Raw genomic sequence first — 6,817 nt, forward strand, 5'->3', positions numbered from 1 at the left:
AACCATGTAGTTGTAGATGAGGAAACCTGGGAGGGAGACCTTGATACTTGCAGAAGTAGTCTTAAGCAAATTTGAATCTGTGAATCCCAAATCAAACAGTTACACTCTCCATGATTTTTGGGTAGCAGTTACAGCATTTGCAAGAAGAACTCGATATTTCTTCGTCCTTAAAAGCATTTTGAACAAGTTTTAATAGACTTGTAAAAGTGAATGTAATTCAGGACTCCAAAAAATATTTAAGCATCCCAGAGTCAGAAAATAGTACAGCAGGAATTTACATAAGGAACAATTTTTCATGCCTAAATGTTTATCAATACTGAGCTCTCTTCCCTGCCCCATAGCGATGTGTAAATCAAAGAAGACAACCTCCATGTCCATTTGCTTAGCTTTAGGCTGGGAGCACTCTGGCTCAGTCTGTGTTGCCAACCCTACAGATGGTATAAATGTTGATCCTTGAGTGATCACGGGATCATCATACCAGCACAGTCCTCAGGTTGTATATACATGCACAACTGATTGGCTTCAATTAATTTTTTAAAAAATGGTTTAATTCAGACAGATTGGTTGTTAATGTTTTATATGACATGAAATAACCAGCTTGACTATAATTTTTTCTCTTTCAACCACTTGTTCTTTGTGCTGTGTAGATACTGTTTCTTCCACTAAGGTATGTTTGCCAAAAAGACTATTCTATGCAGAACACAGGGCAAGAATTCACATGGTGGTCAGAAGAAGGGATACAAGGACACTCTCAAGGTCTCTCTCAAGAACTTTGGAATTGACTGTGTGACATGGGAGATATTGGCACAGGACCATTCAGCATGGTGTTCCCGTATCAGAGAAGCTGCTGTGCTCTATGAGCAAAGCAGAATTGAAACAGCTCAAAGGAAATTCAGGATGCACAAGTTTGAAGTATCCACCCCAAATGTTCACCTGGACTGTTTGTGCCCCAACTTGTGGTAGAGCATTTCAAGCTCCCATTGCCCTGATCAGCCACAGTCGAATGCACTGAATCTTGACTCAAGCATAGTGATGTCATTTTGGTCCTCGTTGAGAATGAAGGACAACAACTAACAACCAATACCAACCAATACCAGTTGCTAGTTATGGTGAGGACACTTACTAGTTGTGTAACCTTGGACAAATCACTTAACCTCTGCTTGCTTCAGTTTCCTCAACTGTAAAATAAGAATAATAATGGCTGGCTTCTTGAAGGTGATGCTAGATTCTTGCATATGCTAGATGAAAGTGGCCTGGAAGCAGGCATGTTTGAATTCATATAAGGCCCAATTTGTGATCTTCAGGAGCATGAGGATGGGATGATAAAGGGAGATAGGTCCAGGGTCATCAGAGAGACAAGGATATAACCATGTATCAGTCAGCAGAAGGCCATCCCTGGGCCTTGGGTACAAAGATTTTAGGACAAAAACAGGAGAAGGAATGATGTAAATTGAGAGACTGGTGTCTGGATCTGAAATCCAAGTTACATCAAGCTCTCGTCAATCGTCCTGGTTCAGTGTAGGAACACTTGTGTCCTGTAGTTTACTCAGCAAGGCAATTCCTTGATGTAGGAGATGGTTAGGAATTTTACTGGGTGGTTGGGGAGGGTAGGTGGGGGAGGATGATTCACTCAGGTGCATCCAGTTGGTTTCCTGCCTCTGATCTCATGGGCAGGTTGATGTCAGAGATTGACCAGTGATGCCCCTGGTGGGGTATTGGTATTTCCAGACATAGAGGGTTATAGAAAGGGAGCAGAATGGGAGTTCCAGGCAGGAGGAAGGTTGACAATGGGGTAGTCTCTAGAGCAGAAGCAGGATCTTATGAGAATGACTAAGAACAAAAAACCAAAAATATTTTTGAGCTACAATTATCCATAGATGGTGATTTTTTTATATTCAGTAATTCATAAAAAATGCCAACCAAAGCATAAAGAGGCCCTGACTGTATGAGTAGAGGAGATATATACATTGGTGAAAAAAATGAATCTTTCAAAGGACAGAAGTCATCTCTGCCTCCTGGTTTCCCTGGCTTCTTTCAAATCTCAGATAAAATCTTACCTTCTGTAGAAAGTTTTTCTAGGTCCTAAATGCTAATGACTTCCCTCTGAGATTGCCACCAATTTATCCTCTAGATAGCTAATTTGTACATAGTTGTTTGCATGTTGTCTCTGTCATTACACTGCGAGCTCCTTGAGAACAGAGACTAACTTTTGCCTTCCCTTGAATCCCCAGCACTTAGCACAGTGCCTGGCACAATGTAGACACACACATATGCTTGTTGACTGACCAATTAGAGTAAAACATTTCTGTAATGGACATAATGGAAAAAGCAATGCATTCAGAGTCAAGTGGATGTGCGTTTGAGTCTGGACTGTGCTACTTGCTGATTATGCTATCTTGATAAAATAAATTTATGTTTCTGGACAGTAGTAGTGATAGTAGTAGTAGCAGCAGCAGCAGCAGCAGCAATAATCATTATGACTTCATTCCTCTCTAGACTGTACTGCTGACTCTCTGGACTTTCTCTGCTATGTATGCCACAGCAACGTCCTCACCTTTGGAAGTTCACTCCACTCCTTGCTGTCTCACCCTGAAAGATCACTCTACCTCTCTAGCTCCTTCCTTTAGTTGGTTGGTTACTCCAAAAACATTCATTTTAAGAAAACAAACCCATACCACCCATGTCTCTAACCCTCTCCAAGCTCCACCACCATGGGTACATTTTCCCTACATTCCCCTACACTGCAACATTTTCAGCTACCTTTATGGTGTTGTTTTTCTTTAATAGAATCTGAGCATTTTTTTCCGAGGGTGAGGACTGTCTTTTTTTTCTACTTGTATTTGAATTCTCAGGTCTTAACACAATGCTTGGCATGTAGTAAAGTGCTTAATCAATGCTTGTTGACTTGACTTGTTGACAGTAGTCATCTACTACTACTCCTATTCCTACTCCTACTCCTACTATTACTGTGATTACTGTTACTACCAGTAACCTACACGAAACCCAGTTCATTGTCCATCGTGGCCAGTGGGAAATAACAAATAAGAGAATGCCGGCCAAGGTCAGCCAGGGATCTTGTGCATCCTGAGACCACTCTGATACTTGTAATGTCCAGACAGGAATTCTGAAAGTCTGGCCAACAGGGCTCTGAAAATATCATTTTGGGCTAATGCTCCCAGCTAGTATGTTGAAACTGTTCCTTTGAATCTAAGAAATGGATGAAGTAGCATAGGGGCAGCTCACCTAGGAGAACAAGAAGTAAGTAGCCTTCTTCATGCTTTCGCACAAGAAGGAAGGAGACAGCAGAACCAATCATTAATACCACTAGTCTACCTGCTGGAAATGCTTTAGTGCAGATGACACTAAGAACTAAAGGACATGACATGGACTGAAGGCATGAATTCTTTCATTATGTGTCAATACTGCATTGTAACAAAACTAGAAAGAAATCTCACCAGCTATATATATGGGCTTCATGCTGCTTTTTGTTAATGGTACCCTCACTTCCAAGTCATACAACTTATGCTAGCCAGTGCAAAGCACACATAAAAAATGACTTTCCTAAGTCTAGATTAGATGAAATTGAGAATCCATTAAAGTTTGAAAAAGGAAAAGCTAAAGACTAATTCTAAGATAATTGAAAATCTCCACTTAATTCAAGCTCTAAAAAGTATATCTAATAACGAGCCAGATGGTAGAAACGGCATCATTAGCTTTGTAAAGGAGATGGGCATACTAAAACTGGAATTCCCCAAAATCCTATTTGATTTTGACAGCATGAATGCAACTAGCAGACCAGAACCATAATTTTTTAAAAGCTATAACCATCATGAATGAATACATTTTCCTGCAGTATTTCACAGAAAGTGTAAACTATTTCAGGACCTGCACACAGCAGAAGCTGTTGCCATGGTAAGAACATCAGAGGAAAGGGGGAGAAAACAGAGAATGCCCCTAAGGACAAGCATCAAACACCACCATGACAGAAGTGACTTGAGAGAGGTACTGAAGATCTGAAGAAAGGCACTGGAAGATTAAATCAACATCTAGGTGGCATGCAGTAGGAAAAAAAAATTGAACACCATGTCACCCAATTAAAAAGACAAAAAAGAAACATGTAAAACAGTCTGATCAATTAAAGTATAGCAGAGATTCTAGATTCCCTGAATCAGCAATTGAAAGTAAAAACAAAAGCAAAAAAATTATGGTCACACAAGGAATCAAAGCAGGCAAAAGAACAAAATAAACAATTTAGCATCAACCAAAACCTTTAATACAGACACTTGGGAAGAAACCAGGGAAAATACAGAACTCCCAAAGAAGGAAGATGTAGAAAATTTATAGATATGTGGGTCAGCAGTCCCAAAGTCCATTGGTATGAGACTCTTTCCTTGTTGGTGAGGATCAATCAGCATCTGCACCTGTGTGAGAAGCAGGGCAGAAGTAGAGAGTAAGAGATTCAGATGGGTCTTTGCTATTATTTTGGGCTCCAGGCATCCTTAGAATTGCTGGGAACCTAGAAGAGAGAGGCCCCAGAGATCACGACTCAACCAGGATAGGGGTTGCTGTTCCTGGCCTCTTGGCCATGGCTCATGGACTTAGGAAGGGTAATGATCTGCTCAGTGTCTGCATGGATGCTAAACACAACTCAGAGCCTGGTCCAGAAGATGACCTTCATCACCACAACAAACACAAGCATTGAAGTCCACAAAGACACCTCCTACCTGTACCACTTCAACTATGACCACTGTGGAAAGATGACCCAGCCTGCAAATGCCACTTTATTCAGGATACTTGTCTCTATGAATGCTCTCCTAACCTAGGACCCTGGATCCAGCCGGTGTCCTCAAGCTGGAGGAGGGAATGGATCCTGAATGTTCCCCTGTGCAAGGAGGACTGTAACCAGTGGTGGGAGGACTGCTGAACCTCATATACCTGCAAAGAGAACTGGCGCAAAGGCTGGAATTGGACTTCAGGGATTAACAAATGCCCAGTTGAGGCTGCCTGCCACCCTTTCACATTTTACTTCCCAACATCAGCCTTCCTATGTGAGAACATTTGGAGCTACTCTTATAAAGTAAGCTTTTTGGCCAGGCAGTGGCAAATGTATCCACATGTGGTTCGACCCAGCCCAGGGAAACCCCAATGAAGCTGTGGCTAAATATTATGCCTTTGCCTCTGCCCCAGGCATCTTCAGTTGGGAGGCCAGTTTCCCCTTCTTGACTTTGACACTGCTGTTGCTTCTCTGGGGTTAAGCCTCATCAGGCATAAAATCTAACCAATCTATATGCAAAACCAAGCCAAGATTTACTCCCGGTCTGAGACCCTTGGACCCCAGCTTCCTGCCTGACACAGCCTAGCTCTCCTGAAACCCTGGCTTCCCAATCTGGATTCTTTCCCCTCAAACCTGAGCTTTCTACTTGGAAGCCTATACCCCCACACGCTTTGGATTTCACATCCCCCACCCCACTACTGAGGGGGCCAGGGAGGGAGTGCCTTCCTTTCTCCCCACTTTTAAGTAGCTCCAACTCCAGTCTCCTACCTCTTCTTCTGCATAGCAAAGTCCACCCACTGCCCTTCTCTTCTTTAGGGGAAATCAGATATGATTTCTACCCTCTCTAAAGTAAAACCTCCTTACTCCCTTCAAGTAAGGATCATTTCATTGATTATATTTGTATCCTTAGTAACTGGTCCATATATAAGTAGGTGCTTAATAAATGTTGATTAATGCCCCCCCAAAAAGAAATTCAGATGTCTTAAATCTTTCCAGTCTCTTTGGTCCTCTGTGGATTGCTCTGATATTTTTGGGCTCTACAATTGCTTCAGGCTCTTCTGGCTTTCCGCTTTTAGAGGGAAGATGGACAATGCTAACCTCACTTCAGGTCGCTGAAGGGAAGATAAGACTAGGAAGAAGCCAATATGAGATGAGATAGCGGTCTCCATTATGTCCCTATCCCCAGCTTGCTACACTAGAGACTTGGGGGAATTTCCTCTTGAGTGACATCTGAGACTCTCTCTTGGTTGAGCTGAGTTACCTTGGGAGAACTCTTGTGCTCTGTATACTCTGACATATATTCTCCTATGTATGCTTTCTCTAATTTCTGTTTTGCTATTGAATTGGATAAATGAGTTTCTTTGCTACTTACTATGTATATTCATTGTGGAACTGGTGTTTAGTGGGAAAGGGGTCAAGCCTTGAATATAAAGCTTAGGTCCTCCTTTTCGCATTAATGAACAGTAATCAGAAGTTTAGCTTAAATCTGAAAACTACATCCCATAGACTTACAATATTTAAGGAAGCAAATAGATATAATTCTAGATTGGTACCTCTTCTCTCTGAAGAGAACAAAGTCACCAAGCTTCTGGACCCAAGCTCCTGCTTCTCCTGCTGACAGGAATTAAAGTATTCCTTGGAAAAGGGTTGGGAGAGAAGAAGCTAGATATACCTATTCTGCTTCCTTCAAGACAAGCAATGTTATTCCTGTGCTACATGGAGGGCAGGGGACATTTGTAAGACACATGATTTCAAGAAGTCTGAGTACATGGTAAATATTTATTAAACCCAAAGTAATAATTTTGTAATAAAAAGATAACACCTCACCAAGCAATAGTAAAGGCTGGTTTGAGGGAGATTTAACTCTAGATAAAACCTATGAAATGACTATGATCCAAGAGTAGAATCAGAAGGCCCTTACTGGGCAACTTCTACATGAATTCAATCAACAATACATCTACACAGAAACATTGAACAAAGGGCTGAGTTATATAATTTTTTGCAAGCGAAAAGAGAGGGATTTATAATGGCAACTCAGTACCA

The 6,817-nt window shown here is 41.5% G+C and overlaps 1 pseudogene; it reads left to right on the forward strand.

Moving 5' to 3' along the window:
• Window positions 1-4,585: 4,585 nt before the first annotated feature.
• Window positions 4,586-5,255, forward strand: LOC118837093 (annotated as a pseudogene).
• Window positions 5,256-6,817: the final 1,562 nt, after the last annotated feature.

Source organism: Trichosurus vulpecula, chromosome 2, assembly GCF_011100635.1.
Source record: "Trichosurus vulpecula isolate mTriVul1 chromosome 2, mTriVul1.pri, whole genome shotgun sequence".
In the NCBI taxonomy this organism is placed as follows: domain Eukaryota; kingdom Metazoa; phylum Chordata; class Mammalia; order Diprotodontia; family Phalangeridae; genus Trichosurus; species Trichosurus vulpecula.